At 38.9% G+C, this 21,244-nt stretch overlaps 2 protein-coding genes across 10 annotated transcripts in view; one reads left to right on the top strand and one right to left on the bottom strand.

Annotated features, from left to right (window-relative positions):
- MPLKIP (M-phase specific PLK1 interacting protein) overlaps positions 1-21,244 on the top strand; it is an 811,813-nt gene that overhangs the window by 318,386 nt on the left and 472,183 nt on the right. The window contains exon 1 of one of the 3 annotated variants that reach the window (XM_050783340.1): positions 4,532-4,535. The exons of the other annotated variants lie outside the window; for them this stretch is intronic. The gene's annotated coding sequence lies outside the window, so the exon portion shown is untranslated. Of the gene's footprint in view, positions 1-4,531; positions 4,536-21,244 lie in introns of those variants that run through there. 3 annotated transcript variants of the gene reach the window in all.
- The window catches only part of SUGCT (succinyl-CoA:glutarate-CoA transferase), a 772,786-nt gene that overhangs the window by 281,372 nt on the left and 470,170 nt on the right, over positions 1-21,244 (bottom strand). The window lies entirely within an intron of this gene.

Raw genomic sequence — 21,244 nt, 5'->3', positions numbered from 1 at the left:
CAAGCTGGTAAGCCTGGGGAAACTTAGCTTGGAAATCAAAAGCAATTGGGTTTTAAGTTTGTTTCTAGAAGGAGTAAGAGAGAATATTAAAGAAATTCAGATGGGCAATTTGGTGGAAGAGAATGAAAACTTATAATCACTAAGGCGACTTATATTACCCAGAATCATGCTCATACAGGAAATCTTATAAAATGAATCCATTCTTCAGAGGACTGAAAGGCATTCCAAGGGACCAGCTTTGGTGCTGAAGTTAATATGACCCTCAAAGCAAAAGCAAGTAAACCACTGCAATTTGGTGTAAAAAGCATGGCTATCATCTACCCTCCCACACTTCATTTCCTCAATTTTAAATAAAAACATTCCTTACCCTTCAATTTACAGCCAACAATCTAATTTCCTAATTAATGAGAATACATGAGCTACCCACAAACTTCTGAGAAACCCTCTCCCAACCCTATGGTATCCTGTGGCAAGGGTAATATTGGTTAGCAAGCAAATCTCGAGCACCAGCTTCTGAGGCTTCCCTTAAAAAAGTGTCGGTTTCAACCTCCCTCTCTCATCTGACCACAAAACAGACCTGCTTCCTGTGGCATCGGAAGTTGGCAGTAGCAATAAGAGACAGTATTTCATTTAGAAGGAAGTGGAGAGGAAGGTAGGCCCCGTTTAGGTTCCCCTTACAATTCCAACTCTCCAGTCACCATTAAGTTTAGAATCGTGGACAGAAAAGAAGATGGTCTTGGAGATGAGAGAAATGCTCTTATTAAGAATCATTATCCCCTTGTCAGTATTTTGAAGGTCTAATATTCTCTCTCTCTCAAATGTCAACCCTCTCCATTCTGAGAGTCATGTATCACACATGTGTGGTTTGAAAATTTGCACACTATCTACACAGATCCTGTGTTTGGGATGGTAGCTGTCATCCCCTGGTCAAAGGTAGCATCTTCTGTCACCTTCTTGACCACCTGGTTTTCTGAAATAATATCCTACAGGTATGGCTCACATCCCATGCATCCAAACGGATGTTTGTCCCATTAACAGATGTTGATGTCCCATCAAACAGATGTTTGACCCCTGCATGCTCGTTCCCACTCTGGATTTCATGTCTACGTGAACAGTACCTCTTCTTGCAGTGACTTTCTCTAGTTCTCTGCTAGGAAAAAGAAATTCATATACATGAATGCCCAAAACAATTATCACCTCTATGAATCCTCCCTCCACTCACCTTTCTAAAGAGCATCTGCCTCTATAGTAATGACCTGGCATGCTGACATACATGAATTAATTGTTTATGTGTCCAGCTCCCTGAACAAGGTTCAAGACGTTGATTTCATCCTTTTGGTAGTGAAGATAATTAGAATCTCTTGGCTGAATCATCACTCTAACTATAGTCTACTGGCAAAGAGGGGCCTACCATGGTCCAGAACTCAAGAGAAAGGCATGGTTCCAGTATATTGAGTGCTGTGGTCCAGTTACCCTTTTGCACTGTTGCGCTTTAAGCAACAGCTAAGGTGTGAATTTAAACAGCTGATATCTTGGCATGTGGCACTACCTATGCAGAAATCTGGACTTGCAAGGATATTATCACTCCAGCAGATGAGAATCCACTTGTCTGTGAGAAACCATGGGTACACTATTTGACGGAGATGAAGAAAAGGCAGTAGCAGCTAATAAGACTTTTCAGTCTTTTCCAGACCTTTTTGGGTAAAATAATACATTGGATTTTTTTTTTTTTTTTTTTTTTTTTTTTTGGAGAAACTAATAGAGGAGGCAGATGATATCTGAAGGGCTCAAAGATTAGCTGGAAAAATAAAAAATAGTACCTATATTTGTCAGAATAGGCTGAATTATGTTACAGGAACAGCAACCCCAAATCTCAGTGGCTTAAAACAACAAAGGTTCATTTCTCTTCCATGCTATATTTCAACTGTGGGTCAATAGTGGACTCTGTTCCTTTTAATCATTGAGGAACCCAAGCTGACAAAGAAGTCACTGTATCAAGCATTTACCAGTCCACCATGCCAAGGAGATTGAGAGCTCTTCCGGGTCTCAGGCAGGATACGGAATGCTCTGGCCTGGAAATGACATACAACCCTCTGTTTGTGGCACCATGGCCAGACCTAGTTTTCATTCCACGCTACTATAAGAAAGCCAGAAAGTGAATCCTGCCACATTGCCAAAAGTCAGAAAGCTGGAAATATTTGGTAAACAGCACTGATGACTACCACATGACCTTATTTGTACCTCAAGCTTGTAAAGTAGATCATACTTGTTACAATAAATTGAATTATATTTTACTGAAACAGGTTTTCCTGTTAACTTAGTTTAAATGAATCAGATGCATATTGCTCATAGATGTTTTCATGTCCAGTCTGAAAGATTCTAGGAAAAAAACAACTTATCTGAACCTGAAGTTGTACAACAATTGCACAGTTCTATCTCCAAGATGTTTTGCTAAGGAAGCTAGGCCAGAACAATTCCTTATTTGATAAATAATTTGGGAAAAATTAACCTACTTATTAACAATCTGATTTTTATAGGTCAAGGATTTTCTTTTGGAGAAACAGCATCTGATGGAAAACAGAGATTCATTAGAATAACAAAAATATATAAGATCTAGTTTCTATCTTCTTACCTACTCACTGTATAACTTTGAATCCCTGTGCTTCAATATTTCTATCCAGAAATAGACTACATTATTTCATTCAATTATCAAACAGTCATTCTGCATCCACTGGATGCAGCCACTAGGTTGCATTGGTAATACAGCGATTAAGGGGGAAGATGCACGATACTTGATCTCACGGATCTTCTAATCTGCTTGCTACTAGTTATAAAAACCATTTGATTCTAAATAATAGAATGTGTTAATACAGGAATAAATGTCCATAGTATAAAAATTACCAAGACTGTCACTAATCTGTTCAATGCACCAGTATGAGTCCTTAAAAGGAGGTAATAGGGAAGACAAGTGACAGGAAGGCAATGAATACAAGAGGCAAATGTAAACTTTAACACCTCATATATTAGCTGAAAGAAGATCTGAAAGAAGATCTCCATCCATCTGCATCTACCAGAACCCCAGTGTTCAATGAAACACATGTCCAAGTTTCCAAAGATATATAAAGCCAAACCTGTCAAATAGTGTGTGGCCCATTCATGGAGGGGAAGTCATATTTTCTTGGATCGCTGATAGGGCCTTAAGCTCTCCTTTGACTTCCTAGGTATTCAACTTGAAACAATTTGTGCATGTTTAAAGAATCCCATTTCCTAAATGAAAATTTACATTGCAGCAGCAATATTCAATGTTACCAAAGTGATCTCTATACATTTAGAAAAGCAGTGGTAGAATTTTATCTGTGACTGTCTGGTCCTTTTAATATCAGTAGTACCAATATGATTTCCAAGGACATGATGTACTCCCAGTGCCTATTGTAATTTTATTTTTTAGCTATTTTCATTGGAATGAGTGAATAAACCATTAAAACACAAAGAATCCTTTTATAACTACAAAGGAAATGTGCAAAAAGCAATGAAAAGGATAAGAAATGATTTCTAAATTGAACAGTTTGTTTTATTATTAACAATAAAGTAAGTCACACAGCTCATAAGTCCTCCCAGATGAGACATCTGTGGGATTCTCTAGTTTGAAAAGAAACTTAGCTTATAAACATGTCAGCCATGTCCCAAATAAAATGAGGATTTCGCACTACATGGAAATGAAACTATTTGTTCTTCAACATGTCCAAGATTCAGTGTTATTTTAAGATGCTTTTCCTTCCAATTAAATAGGACATGTTTTCCATCAGCTGCAGAGGGAAAAGGTACAAGTAACTTTGGTGAATATAAATTGCTTAAGCTACTAAACTTAAGATCATAGGCTATCAACCACGGGTGATATGAAATCTAAATCCACCCCAGCTCACAGTGTAAAGAGTCCATGTTAGGTTTGAACCTTATTAGCAAAGATCATCTCCATATTCTGGTTACCACATTTGACCTTTAATGAGTTGGGACAGCTAAATGATTTTGAAGATGGGAGTGGTGTAACTAGTTATAACTGTAACTAGTTCCTAAAAATTTACCATACTCTTTTTTTGGGGAGGCATGAAAAAGAAAAGAAAAAAGAAAGGAGAGAGGTGTATTTAGTAACCATTGAGATACACAACATAAAGGGAGTTAGTGAAAGCTTCTCTTCTTCCATGCCCTTGTCCCAGAAACAATGTGAGGATTTGTCCTCTGCCTCTAAGGTGATGCCAGTTTTATCAGTGACAACATGTCAATTAAATGCTCCCAACTTTGTACGCAATGCTTTTCAATGTTCACTGACTCAACTCGACTCTCTTCTCTGCTCATGACAATACTGAATCATGATAAATTACAACAAAAATTAAAGAAGCACAATACATTTCCTGAAGGCTCCACAAATGAGAAGGAGGGGATGGAAAGAATGTGGCCTTCAGTGTCATACAAATCCATCACTTAAGAGCATTATGACCTCGGTCAAATTACTTCACTTTTGCCGACGGAGTTGGGGGCATTTTCATCAACTATAACATGGAGGACAATAGTTTGTCACAGAGTTGTGGCAGATAGTATAAAGATAATATATTTTGAAGCACCCAGCACATGGTAAGCTTTAAATTTTTTGGTTTCTTACTTAGAATATTAAATATACAGAGAATTATTTTTTTTCTGATGTCTTAGGCAACCTCTTTTTTCATATTCAGGGCCAATGGCTACCCTAAAGTAAAATGATTCATTGATGACAGAAAAAATGAGACCTTGCCAATAAACTACTCCTAAACTATTAAAGAAATGATGCTTTGAGGATCCCATCTTCATTCTAAGCTTAGCAGAGTGGCTTGAAGGGCTGTTAAGGTGAGCAGGGAAGCCGAGCGGATGGGGCTTTGAGTTTCTCTCCCTACTTTAACCAAAGCAGCCGCACTGTGTTCTGTTTTACATTGACCATGCATAAATGTGGGATTTGGGAAATTCACCAATGATGTCCTGCTTTTTTACTGTCTTGTTGGTGCCACACAGGACCTGACTAAAATCCTGTGAAGAGAGGAGGGGTATCCCCAGTTGTTCTAACTGTGAATAATCCTGGAAGAAGTTCACAACAAGAGATTCCCAGGTAAATCTGGGGCCATAGTTTGAGTCAGACTCTCCATTTTATAGAGGAGAAAACTGAGGCATGGGGAGGTTAATTAACTTGCCTAAGTGAGCTAATTAAATCATTTGAGAGCATGTTGACATGGGCAAATTCCTAGCAACTTGGTAAGTGGAGGTTCCTGTCATAATAATTGGGTACAAAAAGGAAGGGTGATCACATTTCATAATTATGGTAGAGGTGACTTGGGTACAACGGATAATATATTGGGATGGTACATCATATTTTATCTGGAAAATCATAGTGAGAGGTTGTTGTTGTTGTTTGTGGGACAGAGTCTCACTTAGTCTGTCACCCAGGCTGGAGTGCAGTGACACAATCTCAGCTCACTGCAACCTCCACCTCCCAGGCTCAAGCAATTCTCCTGCCTCAGCCTCCCAAGTAGCTGGGATTACAGGAGTGTACCACCGCACAGGCTAATTTTTGTATTTTTAGTAGAGACGGATTTCGCCATGTTGACCAGGCTATTCTCAAATTCCTGACCTCAAGTGATCCACCCTCCTCAGCCTCCCAAAGTTTTGGGTTACAGGCGTGAGCCACCATGCCTGGCCCATACTGAGATATTTCAACTCAAAAATCTTTTTTTGACACTGTTTATTACTGTTTTATTAGAGTGTTCTCAAACTTTCTTATATATGAAACACTCAGGCCACTCTTGAAGGCAACAATTGTGCATTGTCCTTTGCCAATGCCCATTTGCTAATTGCCAACAATATCCATTTACTTCCCCTAAAACCACCAACCAAGGATAATACAGTCTGACCATGCCTACCTCTCTGGCATTGGTTGCTGGGCATGTGGGAAGGTGTGGGTTTGGGGAGGCAATGGAGAGAAATTATTAATCCAGTAGAAAAGGGAGAGGGGTTCCCACTAGAATCCCATGGACTCTAGGCCAAGGACAGAGCTGGGTGTTCAGCTCCTCCCCTGCTCTGGATTCCAAGGCCAAGTCAGCTTCTGTGGCTCTGAACTCTTAAGTTCTACTGGCCTCCACCTTCTTACCTGGCCATATCCTTCATAATCGTTGACTTCTTCCCCTTTGTGTCCTACCAGCTGCTCAGAATCTGACCCAAAGCTATGCTTTTCTCCTAGGCCCTAGTCTGGTTGGATCACCTGGCACTTACTTGTGCCCTTAATTCTAAGCAGGATATTTCACTTAGTTCTTTAGAGAGCCTTTTGATGAAAAGTGTCAAAATGTAAAAATCACTATTTATCACTGATAACTGCATACAACTGATATCCCTGACCTCCAGGGACCATACCCAAGACCTAGAGATGAGAAACAGCAATGGCATGAAGATCTCACTTTACGTCCTTGATCACAGGGAAACAAAACAAAACATAGAATTGCTACTACCCCTTTTTTTGTTTTGATACACAACAAAATATCTCAGTCAAAACCATATTCAAAATATTGCCTGGCTCAGGGTAAGCACCTCCTCAGCAAAACCCAAATACGGAATCTAAAAACAAATCAGAAAGCCCTTGGCACTACTTTACTTCTAAGTTTACTACACATTCTCCAAATATCACACAGTCCTCCATTCCATATGCATGTCCCTAGATTAGCAATCTTGCAATTTATAGGATATGAAGTTTCCAACCTCCTTTATTCACCTTCATCATTCCTCTAGCTCTTCCCTGCATGCTCTCTACCCACAATCCCTCTGCTCAAGGCGTGCAGATCCAGACAGTCAACCAGAGAGGATGTACGTCTCTTCCAGACAACCAACCAGTGCTCTTAGGATGCCTCATCTTGTGGTCTGCAAATCCAGGAGCAGCAGTCACCATTATTTTATTTGAATCTCTGCCACAAAGACAACGGGACCTGATCCCTATCTTATGGGCCCTCAGTTAGCAATAGCTAAATTGGACAGCCCATAATTATGGTGATTAGCAATTCACAAGGGTGAAAGTGATCTTAAAGAAAATCTAAACCAACATTTCAACTAATATTTAAACCTGTTGTTTAATATTACCAAAGATTTGTCTGCTAATGTAAATTTGATACTTTCTACAGTAAAAACTTCTGTCTTTTTGCAAAGTTTCGCTATATTTTGTGCAAAGAAATACAGGCATACCTTAGAGATATTACAAACTTGGCTCAGACCACTGCAAAAAAGCAAATATCACAATAAACAAGAATTGTAATAAAGTGAATATCAAAATAAAACAAGTCATATGAATTTTGTAGTTTCCAGTGCATATAAGTTATGTTTATACTATACTGAAAGTTATTAAGTGTGCAACAGCATTACGTCTAAAAAATACATCTTAATTTAAAAATATTTTATTGCTAAAAAACGCTAACAATCATCTGTTCCTTCAGTACATCATAACCTTTTTACTGGTGGAGGGTCTTGCCTTGATGTTGATGGCTGCTGATTGATCAAAGTGGTGGCTGCTGAAAATTGGAGTGGCTGTGGCAATTTCATCAAATAAGAGAACAATGAACTTTCCTGCATTGATTAACCCTTCCTTTCACAAAAGATTTCTCTGTAGCATGCAATGCTCTTTGATAGCTTTTTACCCACAGTAGAATTTTCAAAACTGGAGTGAATTCCCTCAAATTTTGACACTTCTCTATTAACTAAATATATGAAATATTTTAAATACTTTGTTGTCAATTCAACAATGTTCACAAGATCTTCACCAGGAGTAGATTCCATCTCAATAAATTACTTTTTTGGTTCATCTATAAGAAGCAACTTCTCATCCATTCATGTTTGATCATAAGATTGCAGAAATTCAGTGACATCTTTAGGCTCCACTTCTGATTTTAATCCTCTGTTATTTCCACCACATCTGCAGTTACTTCCTCTGCTGAGGTCTTGAGCCCCCTCAAAGTCATCTGTGAATGCTGGAATCAAATTATTCCAAACCCTGATTAATGTTGGTATTTCAGCCTCCTCCTGTGAATCACGAATGTCCTTAATGGCATGTAGAATGGTGAATCCTCTCCAGAGAGTATTTAATTACTTTTTCCTAGATCCATCAGAAGAATCACTATCTATGGGAGGTACATCCTTATGAAATGTATAAAAAGAATTGTCGGGGGGCGTGCCCAAGATGGCTGAATAGGAACAGCTTCAACCTCCAACTCCCAGCGTGAGTGACACAGAAGACGGGTGATTTCTGCATTTTCAACTGAGGTACCGGGTTCATCTCACTGGGGCATGTTGGACAGTTGGCGCTGGTCTGCAGGTGCAGCCCTGCCAGCGAGAACTGAAGCAGGGTGAGGCATCGCCACACCTGGGAAGCACAAGGGGGAAGGGAATTCCTTTTCCTAGCCAAAGGAAATTGAAACACACAACACCTGGAAAATCGGGTAACTCCCACCCTAATACTACGCTTTACCAAGGGTCTTAGCAATAGGCACACCAGGAGATTATATCCCACACCTGGCCCGGAGGGTCCCATGCCTACGGAGCCTCCCTCATAGCTAGCACAGCAGTCTGAGATCTAACTGCAAGGCGGCAGCGAGGATGGGGGAGAGGCGCCCACCATTACTGAGGTTTAAGTAGGTAAACAAAGATGCTGGGAAGCTCGAATTGGGTGGAGCCCACCACAGCTCAAGGAGGACAGCCTGCCTCTGTAGACTCCTCCTCTGGGGACAGGGCATAGCTAAACAAAAAGCAGCAGGGACCTTGGCAGAGATAATTACCCCCGTCTCACAGCTTTGAAGAGAGCAGTGGATCTCTCAGCATGGAGGTTGAGATCTGAGAACTGACAGACTGCCTGCTCAAGTGGGTCCCTGACCCCTGAGTAGACTAACTGGGAGATATCCCCCCACTAGTTGCAGACCGACACCTCACACCTCACACGGCAGGGTACACTCCTGAGATGAAGCTTCCAGAGCAAGAATCAGACAGCAACACTTGCTGTTCAGCAATATTCTATCTTCTGCAGCCTCCGCTGCTGATACCCAGGCAAACAGGCTCTGGAGTGGACCTCAAGCAAACTCCAACAGACCTACAGCTGAGGGTCCTGACTGTTAGAAGGAAAACTAACAAACAGAAAGGACACACATACCAAAACCCAATCAGTACATCACCATCATCAAAGACCAAAGGCAGATAAAACCACAAAGATGGGGAAAAAGCAGTGCAGAAAAGCTAGAAATTCAAAAAATCAGAGCACATCTCCCCCTCCAAAGGAGCACAGCTCATCGCCAGCAACGGAGCAAAGCTGGATGGAGAATGACTTTGACGAGTTGAGAGAAGATGGCTTCAGTTGATCAAACTTCTCAGAGCTAAAGGAGGAACTACAAAACCAGCGAAAAGAAACTAAAAACCTTGAAAAAGGAATGGATGAATGGATAACTAGAATAATCAATGCAGAGAAGACATTAAAAGAATGGATAGAGATGAAAACCATAACACCAGAACTACGAGAAAATTGCAAAAGCTTCAGTAACGGACTCGATCAACTAGAAGAAAGAGTATCAGCAATTGAAGATCAAATGAATGAAATAAAGTAAGAAGAGAACTGTAGAGAAAAAAGAGTAAAAAGAAATAAAGAAAGCCTCCAAGAAATATGGGATTATGTGAAAAGACCAAATCTACGTCTGATTGGTGTGCCTGAAAGTGACGGGGAAAATAGAACCAAGTTGGAAAACACTCTGGAGGATATCATCCAGGAGAACTTCCCCAACCTAGTAAGGCAGGCCAACATTCAAATTCAGGAAATACAGAGAACGCCACAAAGATACTCCTCGAGCAGAGCAAATCCAAGACACATAATTGTCAGATTCAACAAAGTTGAAATGAAGGAAAAAATATTAAGGGCAGCCAGAGAGAAGGGTCGGGTTACACACAAAGGGAAGCCCATGAGACTAATAGCAGATCTATCAGCAGAAATTCTCCAAGCCAGAAGAGAGTGGGGTCCAATATTCAACATTCTTAAAGAAAAGAATTTTCAACCCAGAATTTCATATCCAGCCAAACTAAGTTTCATAAGTGAAGGAGAAATAAAATCCTTTACAGACAAGCAAATGCTTAGAGATTTTGTCACCACCAGGCCTGCCCTACAAGAGATCTTGAAGGAAGCACTAAACATGAAAAGGAACAACAGGTACCAGCCATTGCAAAAACATGCCAAAATGTAAAGTCCATCGATGCTAGGAAGAAACTGCATCAACTAGTGAGCAAAATAACCAGCTAATATCATAATGACAGGATCAATTTCACACATAACAATATTAACCTTAAATGTAAATAGACTAAATGGTCCAGTTAAATGACACAGACTGCCAAATTGGATAAAGAGTCAAGACCCATCAGTGTGCTGTATTCAGGAGACCAATCTCACATGCAAAGACACACATAGGCTCAAAATAAAGGGATGGAGGAAGATCTACCACGCAAATGGAAAACAAAAAAAAGCAGAGGTTGCAATCCTGGTCTCTGATAAAGCAGACTTTAAACCATCAAAGATCAAAAGAGACAAAGAAGGCCATTACATAATGGTAAAGGATTCAATTCATCAGGAAGAACTAACTATCCCAAATATATGTGCACCCAATATAGGAGCACCCAGATTCATAAAGCAAGTCCTTAGAGACATACAAAGAGACTTAGACTCCCATACAATAATAATGGGAGACTTTAACATCCCACTGTCAACATTAGACAGATCAGCGAGACAGAAACTTAACAAGGATATCCAGGAATTGAACTCAACTCTGCACCAAGTGGACATAATAGACATCTACAGAACTCTCCACCCCAAATCAAAAGAATATACATTCTTCTCAGCACCACATCACACTTATTCCAAAATTGACCACATAGTTGGAAGTAAAGCACTCCTCAGCAAATGTAAAAGAACAGAAATTATAACAAACTGTCTCTCAGACCACAGTGCAATCAAACTAGAACTCAGGACTAAGAAACTCAATCGAAACCGCTCAACTACATGGAAACTGAACAACATGCTCCTGAATGATGACTGGGTACATAACAAAATGAAGTCAGAAATAAAGATGTTCTTTGAAACCAATGAGAACAAAGATACAACATACCAGAATCTCTGGGACACATTTAAAGCGGTGTGTAGAGCGAAATTTATAGCACTAAATACCCACAAGAGAAAGCAGGAAAGATCTAAAAATGACACCCTAACATCACAATTAAAAGAACTAGAGAAGCAAGAGCAAACACATTCAAAAGCTAGCAGAAGGCAAGAAATAACTAAAATCAGAGCAGAACTAAAGGAGATAGAGACACAAAACACCCTCCAAAAAATAAATGAATCCAGGAGTTGGTTTTTTGAAAAGATCAACAAAATTGATAGACTCCTAGCAAGACTAATAAAGAAGAAAAGAGAGAAGAATCAAATAGATGCAGTAAAAAATGATAAAGGGGATATCACCACCGATCCCACAGAAATACAAACTACTATCAGAGAATACTATAAACACCTCTACGCAAATAAACTAGAAAACCTAGAAGAAATGGATAATTTCCTGGACACTTACACTCTCCCAAGACTAAACCAGGAAGAAGCTGAATCCCTGAATAGACCAATAGCAGGCTCTGAAATTGAGGCACTAATTAATAGCCTACCAACCAAAAAAAGTCCAGGACCAGACGGATTCACAGCCAAATTCTACCAGAGGTACAAGGAGGAGCTGGTACCATTCCTTCTGAAACTATTCCAATCAATAGAAAAAGAGGGAATGCTCCCTAACTCATTTTACGAAGCCAACATCATCCTGATACCAAAGCCTGACAGAGATACAACAAAAAAAGAGAATTTTAGACCAATATCCCTGATGAACATCGATGCAAAAATCCTCAGTAAAATACTGGTAAACCGAATCCAGCAGCACATCAAAAAGCTTATCCACCATAATCAAGTGGGCTTCATCCCTGGGATGCAAGGCTGGTTCAACATATGCAAATCAATAAACATAATCCAGTATATAAACAGAACCAAAGACAAAAACCACATGATTATCTCAATAGATGCAGAAAAGGCCTTTGACAAAATTCAACAGCTCTTCATGCTAAAAACTCTCAATAAATTCAGTATTGATGGAACGTATCTCAAAATCATAAGAGCTATTTATAACAAACTCACAGCCAATATCATAGTGAATGGGCAAAAACTGGAAAAATTCCCTTTGAAAACTGGCACAAGACAGGGATGCCCTCTCTCACCACTCCTATTCAACATAGTGTTGGAAGTTCTGGCAAGGGCAATCAGGCAAGAGAAAGAAATCAAGGGTATTCAGTTAGGAAAAGAAGAAGTCAAATTGTCCTTGTTTGCAGATGACGTGATTGTATATTTAGAACACCCCATTGTCTCAGGCCAAAATCTCCTTAAGCTGATAAGCAACTTCAGCAAAATCTCAGGATACAAAATCAGTGTGCATAAATCACAAGCATTCTTATACACCAGTAATAGACAAACAGAGAGCCAAATCAGGAATGAACTCCCATTCACAATAGCTTCAAAGAGAATAAAATACCTAGGAATCCAACTTACAAGGGATGTAAAGGACCTCTTCAAGGAGAACCACAAATCACTGCTCAGTGAAATACAAGAGGACACAAACAAATGGAAGAACATACCATGCTCATGGATGGGAAGAATCAATATTGTGAAAATGGCCATATTGCCCTAGGTAATTTACAGATTCAATGCCATCCCCATTAAGCTACCAATGACTTTCTTCACAGAATTGGAAAAAACTGCTTTAAAGTTCATGTGGAACCAAAAAAGACCCCGCCTTGCCAAGACAATCCTAAGAATAAAAGAATAAAAGAATAAAGCTGGAGGCATCATGCTACCTGACTACAAACTATACTACAAGGCGACAGTAACCAAAACAGCATGTTACTGGTACCAAAACAGAGATATAGACCAATGGAACAGAACAGAGCCATCAGAAATAATACCACACATCTACAGCCATCCGATGTTTGACAAACCTGACAAAAACAAGAAATGGGGAAAGGATTCCCTATTTAATAAATGGTGCTGGGAAAATTGGCCAGCCGTAAGTAGAAAGCTGAAACTGGATCCTTTCCTTACTCCTTATACGAAAATTAATTCAAGATGGATTAGAGACTTAAAGTTAGACCTAAAACCATAAAAACCCTAGAAGAAAGCCTAGGTAATACCATTCAGGACATAGGCATGGGCAAGGACTTCATGTCTAATACACCAAAAGCAATGGCAACAAAAGCCAAAATTGACAAATGGGATCTAATTAAACTAAAGAGCTTCTGCACAGCAAAAGAAACTACCATCAGAGTGAACAGGCAACCCACAGAATGGGAGAAAATTTTTGCAATCTATTCATCTGACAAAGGGCTAATATCCAGAACCTATAAAGAACTCAATCAAATTTACAAGAAAAAAACAAACAACCCCATCAAAAAGTGGGCAAAGGATATGAACAGACACTTCTCAAAAGAAGACATTCATACAACCAACAGACACATGAAAAAATGCTCATCATCACTCGCCATCAGAGAAATGCAAATCAAAACCACAATGAGATACCATCTCACATCAGTTAGAATGGCAATCATTAAAAAATCAGGAAACAACAGGTGCTGGAGAGGATGTGGAGAAATAGGAACACTTTTACACTGTTGGTGGGATTGTAAACTAGTTCAACCATTGTGGAAAACAGTATGGCGATTCCTCAAGGATCTAGAACTAGAAATACCATTTGACCCAGCCATCCCATTACTGGGGATATACCCAAAGGATTATAAGTCATGCTGCTATAAAGACACATGCACACGTATGTTTATTGCGGCACTATTCACAATAGCAAAGACTTGGAATCAACCCAAATGTCCCTCAGTGACAGACTGGATTAAGAAAATGTGGCACATATACACCATGGAATACTACGCAGCCATAAAAATGATGAGTTCGTGTCCTTTGTAGGGACATGGATGCAGCTGGAAAACATCATTCTCAGCAAACTATTGCAAGAACAAAAACCAAATACCGCATGTTCTCACTCATAGGAGGGAACTGAACAATGAGATCACTTGGACACAGGAAGGGGATCATCACACACCAGTTCCTATTGTGGGAAGGGGTGGGGGGAGGGATAGCATTAGGAGATATACCTCATGTAAATGTCGAGTTAATGGGTGCAGCACACCAACATGGCACATATATACATATGTAACAAACCTGCATGTTGTGCACATGTACCCTAGAACTTAAAGTGTAACAACAACAAAAAAGAAATGTATAAAAATTGCTCCTTGATCCATGGGCTGCACAATGGATGCTGTGTCAGCCGGGATGAAAGCAATATTAATTTCCCTACACATCTCCATCAGTGCTCTTGGGTAATGGGGTGCATTGTCAATGAGAAATCATATTTTTAAAGAATTTTTTTTTTCTGAGCACTAGGTCTCAACAGTGGTCTTAAAATATTCAGTAAACCATGCTATAAACAGATGCAGTGTCATCCAGGCTTTGTTTTTCCCTGTATGGAGTACAGGCAGAGTAGATTTGACATAATTCCTAAGGGCCCTAAGATTTTCAGAATGGTCAAGGAGCATTGGCTCCACCTTACAGTAACCAGCTACATTAGCCCCTTACAAGGGAGTCAGCCTGTCCTTTGAGCTTTGAAGCCCGGAACTGACTTCTCTCCAGCTTTGACAATCCAGATGGTATCTTCTTCCAATAGAAGGCTACTTTGAATACATTAACAATCTGTTGTTTAGTGTAGCTACCTTCATAAATTATCTTAGCTAGATCTTCTGGATAACTTGCTGCAGCATCTACATCAGCACTTGCTACTTCATTTTGCACTTTTATGTTATGAAGATGGCTTCTTTCCTTTACTTCCTTCCTTTACATTCACAGTTTGGCTGTTTGGCATAAGAGGCCTCGGTTTGAGCCCATACTGGCTTTCTACATGCTTTGTTCCCCAAGCTCAATCATTTCTCGCTTTTGATTTAAAGTGAAAAATGTATGGCTCTTCCTTTCACATGAATACTTCAAGGTCAATGTAGGGTTATTAATTAACCAAATATTAATATTATTGTCTTTCAGGAAAGAGGAAGGCCCAATGAGAGGGAGAGTGATGGGGAACAGCTGATCACTAGAGCTGTCAGAACACAGATTTATTAAGCTCAGCATCTTCTAGGAGTGCAGTTCATGGCACCTCAGAACAATTACTACAGTAACATCAAACATCACTAAACATGAATCACCATAACAGATATACTAATGATGAAAAAGTTTGAAATATCGGGATAATTACCAAAATGTGACACAGAGACACAAAGTGAGCATATGTTCAAAAATTGGCAGCAGTAGATTTGCTCAACACAGGGCTGCCACAAAACTTCAATGTGTTAAAAAAGCAGTATCTGCACACTGTAATTAAGTGAAGTACAATGAAATGAGACACGCCTTATAGTTAGAAATGAGCAAAGGTCAAAATAATATATCCAAAATGCCTGAAATACATTAGAGGATCTAAAATGCACGTAACATTAACAAATTTACCATTTTGTTATTTGGTTTAAGTTTTCACTAACTTAAATATATTTATGGAGATATTAACATTACCATAACACAATTAAGAGTTAGTAAATTATCTGGCCTTACTTATGTCTACTTTTGCTCTCCCTATATATCTGTTATGGCCTGAATGTGTTCCCCAAAATTAATGTGATGGAGATTTAATTTAATCACCAATGCAACAGCATTGGGAGGTGGGGCCTAATGGGATGTATTTACATATTGAGGGCTCTGCCCTAATTAATGGGTTAATGTCACTATAAAAAGGGCTTTTGGAATGCATTTGCTCTCTTCTGGTCCTTTATCATGCGAGGACATGGCATTCCTACCCTCTAGAATGGCAGGGAGCATCTTGGAAGGCTGATCAAGGCAGCATCTTGGAAGCAGAGAAACTGGCCCTCAGATGCTGGTGCCTTAATCTTTGACTTCTCAGCCTCCAGACTGCGAGAGAATAAATTTCTGTTCTTTAAAAATTACCCAGCCTCATGTATTGTTATAGTATCGGAAAATGGATTAAGATAATATTTTAAAGTGAAATTATAAGAAGAAAAAGGAGGTACATAAGAAAATATTGTCTTGGCTCACAGTCTTAAGGATACACACACAAGCACACATATACACACACATATATGTACATATTTAAACAATGCTACAAGATTACTAAACAGTGACAAGTTGCTATGATACGAATCACTGGTTTTGTATCAGTTCAGAAAAAAAAATTTTATTTAGATTATTTTAATTAGATCATACTTTGAAAATATGCTACATGTTGATGCATGTTTAATTATATATTTATTTGTACAAAACAGAACTATTTCCTAGCAAGCAAAAATATCAGATATGAGTTTTCTCTGCAAATGTATGCATGAATATTACTCCAGATTCTAAGGAAAATGGCAAGGAAATGACAGAAAAATGAAAACAAAGAAGAAAAATATAACATTTGTTAAGTGCTTTATAGCCTTCAAACTGTTTTCAGATTCATTACCTCAAATTCCACAAGAGTAGATGAAATTCATTCAAAGAATAATATAGCCTATAAATTACACATTCCCTCATGAAACTATTTTAAGATTAACCAGGATGATTGCAGTATTATTACATATGATGGTATTAAACCTTGAACCTAGAGAAATGCTTAAAGCAAAGAATCAAATGAAATGCTTAAATCATAACCATTAATTAATATTGTTTATAGTTCTTTATTAAGATTAATCACTCTTTAAACCTAAAACTCTAATCATTAGAAATATGACCATGGGAAAGTTGGAATTCTGTATGTCACCTCTTCAATTAAAAACCGGGATAACCCCTTACCTGCTGTAGATAATGGACAAGGAGAGTTAACACTTTGAGGTCCTCTCTGCCTAAAAATTATATTAATCTATAGTTTTATGAATACATTACAAAACTAGTGACCACAAAGTGATGTAAGACCTTCAGGAAGTTTATTTCGCATGAGAATTCTTTTAGAAATATAAAAGGAGGGCCAGGAGCGGTGGCTCATGCCTGTAATCTCAGCACTTTGGGAGGCCAAGGCGGACAGATCATTTGTGGTCAGGAGTTCGAGACCAGCCTGGCCAGTATGGTGAAACTCTGTCTCTACTAAAAATACAAAAATTAGCCAGGTGTGGTGGCACACGCCTGTAATCCCAGCAACTCGGAAGCCTGAGGCAGGAGGCAGGAGGTTGCCGTGAGCCGAGATTGCACCATTGCACTCCAGTCTGGGTGGCAGAGCGAGACTGTGAAGAAAGAAAAGAGGACAGGAGAGGGAAGGGGAGGGGGTGGGAGGGGAGGGGAGAAAGAGAGAGAGAGAGAGAGAGGAAAGAAAGAAAGAAAGAAAGAGAGAAAGAGAGAAAGAGAAAGAAAGAAAGAAAAAGAAAGAAAGAAAGAAAGAAAGAAAGAAAGAAAGAAAGAAAGAAAGAAAGAAAGAAAGAAAGAAAGAAAGAAAGAAAGAAAGAGAGAGAGAGAGAAAGAAGAGAAGGAAGAAGGAAGGAAGGAAGGAAGGAAGGAAGGAAGGAAGGAAGGAAGGAAGGAAGGAAGGAAGGAAGGAAGGAAGGAAGGAAGGAAGGGAAAGAAAGAAAAGAGAGAGAGAGGGAGGGAGGGAAGGAAGGATATAAATATATCTATGTTTAAAAGATATCCATTATACTGTTGTCTCATACAAGTGGTTTATATAAGTGAAATATGAGTGAAAAGGAAAATTTCATTATGTATTGAAAAATTTTAAAGCAAGCTTTAAAAGGATTGATGATTTCATATGGTAGCTATTTTCGTTTAAACACAATAAAAGGAAAATGGGATAAGTCATATGACATCTTACCAATCATGTTTAATTAAAACATCTCTTCCTCTTTCACCTCCAACTGCTTTGCTATGGCAATGACAAATAAACACTAAATTGAATAAACATTTAATGTGTCAACTCATGTTAAATACAAATTTAACTGCTTTAGGTACACATACACACACGTATCACTTTCATGAATTTTTAATTTCTACATCATTTTTCTATTATATGTATTGTATATATATATATATATCTATCATAAATATGAACACATGTTTAGACACACAAATTTTAGAATTATTTATTTTTCAAAATAGCCTGGTTACAATAACTAAATATATTGAGAAAATAAACTTGGATCTACTTGTAAGTCTGTCTTTGTTTATCATTCAACTTTATTGATGTGCAATTTATATACAGTAAAATTCACCCCTTTTTGTTCACAGATTTGTGAGTTTTGACAAATGAATAGTCATGTAACCACTATTACCATCCCATCAAGATATACACTATTTTCATCATCCCCCGCAAAAAAATCTGTTGTGTCTCTTTATAGTTAATCCCTGCCTTTCACTGCCAGCTCCTGGCAACTCCTGAGCCTGTTTTCTGTCTCTATAAATTTTGCCTTTTCTAGAATGTCATACAAATGGAATATACAGTATATAGCCCTTCACCTCGGCTTCTTTCACTTAGCATAATGCATCTGTGATTCATCCATGTTGTTACATATATCTGTAGTTCTGTTACTTTTCATATTGCTAAGTGGCATTCCATTGATTGGATGTATTCCATTATTTGTTTACTCATTTAGCAGTTGAAAGGCACTGAGGTTATTTCCTACTTGTAAGTCTTTCTTAACATGGCAGATCATAAGGCAGCATAGTATTGTGGTTAAAAGCTTAGGTTTTTGAGCTAGACAGATATGAGTTCCAATCTCAGGTCCAATGTCAACTTGTACCTTTGAGCAAATTACTTATATTCTTGGAGTTACAGTATTGTTGTGAAGATTAAACTAGTATGTGGCCTGTAAATTGATAAGTGTCTGCTGTTATTATTACTACTGTCCCTAGTGCTCAAACTCTGCTCTACTTCCAGTCTTGAAACTAATCCCAAATTTAACACTATCTATCACCTTAGAGCTTGTGCTATATTCGTCACTTAAAACAGCCCACCCCTTCTCTCTGCTTGCCTCCTGCAAGACCCAAGTTCCTCTTGCTCCAGGAGGACTTCTCTAACTCACAGTTCACATTGAGATTGCCATTCTGCACATTCTTATAGCAGGCATCATCCAGTCTGGTAGCCACTACTCACATGTGGCTTTAAACACTTAAATTTTATTTAGTTAAATAAAATTTAAATCCAGTTCCTCAGTCACAAGAGCCACATTTCAAGTGCTCAACAGCAAAATGGCTAGTGGCTGCCATATTGGGCAATGAGGATGTTGAATATTTTAATCATCACAGCGATTCCCATTTTAAGTTCTAAGTTAAAAACACTGCCTAACACTTAAAACTATATAATTCTATATAGAACGGAAAAAACTAATAATCAGCAGACATTGACTGAGCTCCTATTCTGTGCAAGACATTTTACCTTAAGCAATGATACAGCATCTTTCAGGGGAACTTGAACCACCTGGACAATTATATAAAATAAATTTAAAAGAAGAAATGATTACCAAGGTCTGGCAGGTGAAAGAAAAAAAAAAGTCATTAAAATTTAGAAGTTGGCCAAGCACAGTGGCTCTTACCTGTAACCCTAGTACATTGGAGGCCAAGACGGATAGATTGCTTGAACCCAGCAGTTCAAGACCAGCCTAGGCAACATGACAAAACCCTCATCTCTATAAAAAATACAAAAATTAGCCAGGTGTGGTGGTGCACACCTGTAACCCCGGGTACTTGAAAGGCTGAGGTGAGAGGATCACCAGAACCTGGGAGGTCGAGGCCACAGTGAGACACAATTGCACCAAAACACTCCAGCCTGGGTGCCACAGTGAGATCCTGTCTCAAGAAACAAAACAAAAAAGTTTAGAGGCATGTGTGGTGGCTCACACCTAAAATCCCAACACTTTGGGAGGCCAACTGGGGTAAGATGGGTTGAGCCTAGGAGTTCATCACCAGCCTGGGAAACATACCAAGATCTTGCCTCTACGAAAAAGTAATTGGCAGGGAGGGTAAAGCAGGAGGATCCACTTTGTCAAAAGATCTACGGAATCACAACACAATGTTCTGCCTAGATTTGTCTCAAGCTAAAGGTGTCTCAAGGAAAAGGTAAGCTTTTAAAGTCCAAACCTTGAATGAGAAAATCATTGTGTTTTCAGAGAAGAAGGCAAAGCAAAGACAACAACAGTTAAATTTGACTGCTGGAAGACTCATTTCAGAATATACCTTAAAAAGTCACTATATGTCTCATGAATCAATCCATACACTATATCACCCACCCCTCTGGCACAAGGTCATGACTCACTGTCTGAAACCACAATGCTTATAGAATCCTCAAACGTTCAAGGGTAACTACATTTGGTTCAATTTAGCAATGGAAAGAGAGCTCATTAAGAATTCCCCATTTTCCCCACTACAGTCCCTTACCATGAGAAGCCACCTACAACTGCCAGAGCTGATGGGATTATTCCAGTTTCATCTTCTCAAGGAGGATTCTGAGAACCACTGAAGGGTAAGTTTAAAGGTGAATCATCAAAGCCAGTTTAAATGTTTTGAAAAGATTAAGGCATGAAATTATCATTTACAATGCACTTGCCTTAGAAGATCCTGGTTTTCTACTTTTCCATTTACACAAGAATGTCACGAGATCCTCCTGAGAGGAAGCAGAATGTTAAGATACCCTGGGAAGTCAGAGTCATTACTATCACTCCCAAGGCAGCTATAATGGCAGGAGAAAAGTATCCAGTGTAAATAGTTTGCCACAGTGGAGCCTTACGTTACTATATACACAACATGGGATTTAGGGCAATATCCATATGCCAATCCCAGTTCTATCACCGTCTAGCTGGGTGACCCTCATTTAATTCCTTAATTTCTCCTGTCATCAGTTTATTCATCTGTAAACTGGGGTAACACTGTCCTTAATTACTTTGATGGAGTGTTGTGATGGTCAAATGAAATAATGGCTGGGAAAACACTTTGCAATCTGTAGATCACTATGCACATGGGAACTATTATCTGGTCTTTTCGCCTAAAACACTGCTCCTTGGAGTTCACTTAGCCTGGGATTTTCCAACTTCACTTCTAAAAGAACATTTTTGGAGCTAC

Source organism: Macaca thibetana, chromosome 3 (genome assembly GCF_024542745.1).
Source record: "Macaca thibetana thibetana isolate TM-01 chromosome 3, ASM2454274v1, whole genome shotgun sequence".
In the NCBI taxonomy this organism is placed as follows: domain Eukaryota; kingdom Metazoa; phylum Chordata; class Mammalia; order Primates; family Cercopithecidae; genus Macaca; species Macaca thibetana.
This window is presented reverse-complemented; position numbering and strand designations above follow the sequence as displayed.